Source organism: Tupaia chinensis, unplaced genomic scaffold (genome assembly GCF_000334495.1).
Source record: "Tupaia chinensis unplaced genomic scaffold, TupChi_1.0 Scaffold000067_1, whole genome shotgun sequence".
NCBI classification, from domain to species: Eukaryota; Metazoa; Chordata; class Mammalia; order Scandentia; family Tupaiidae; genus Tupaia; species Tupaia belangeri.
Genome location: NW_006159526.1, coordinates 2,682,157 through 2,682,711, shown reverse-complemented (window position 1 = coordinate 2,682,711; position 555 = coordinate 2,682,157). Strand labels below are relative to the sequence as shown.

The 555-nt window shown below is 64.1% G+C and overlaps 1 protein-coding gene across 1 annotated transcript in view; it reads right to left on the bottom strand.

Annotated features, from left to right (window-relative positions):
• The window catches only part of BCAM (basal cell adhesion molecule (Lutheran blood group)), a gene marked incomplete in the record, with an annotated part of 33,333 nt that overhangs the window by 889 nt on the left and 31,889 nt on the right, over nucleotides 1–555 (bottom strand).

Sequence of the window (555 nt, the reverse complement as noted above, 5' to 3'; positions counted from 1 at the left end):
GGGAGGGTGGGGTGGGGTGACATGACAGGCTTGGGAACAGTGCAGAGCTGGAACTGGGAATGGGTTTGAGACCCAGGACAGGCTGAGTGAAGCTGGAGTTGGTGACCGACCCATTGGCCCAAACCGGGGCTCTTGGGGATGTGGCCAGAGAAAGGCTGAGGACTGCTGGGCTGGGACTGGCGGAGACTCAGGTGGGGGTGGAGCTGGGGCTGAGGTCAGGGTCAGGGCCAGAGTTGGGGTTGGAGGGGCAGCTGTGTGTTGGGCTGAGGGCGGGGCTGTGGGTCAGGCTGGAGATGAGGTCAGACAGGACAGGTTGAGGATGGTTGTGGATTTCCCTGTGGTTGGGGTGGGAGTCGGGGAGTCGGGGTGGGACTGGAGATGGGGTTGGGATTGGGGTGAGGCTGAGAGGAGACGGGATGGGGTGGCAAGTTCAGCCTGCGGGAGGCTGGAGGATGGTGGTTGAGGCTGTGGTGGGTAGGGGTGGGGTTGGGAGGAGGAGGGGTGGGACATGGTCACAGCCTAGGTCCCGGGTTGGGGGTTCAGCTGGGGCTGGGA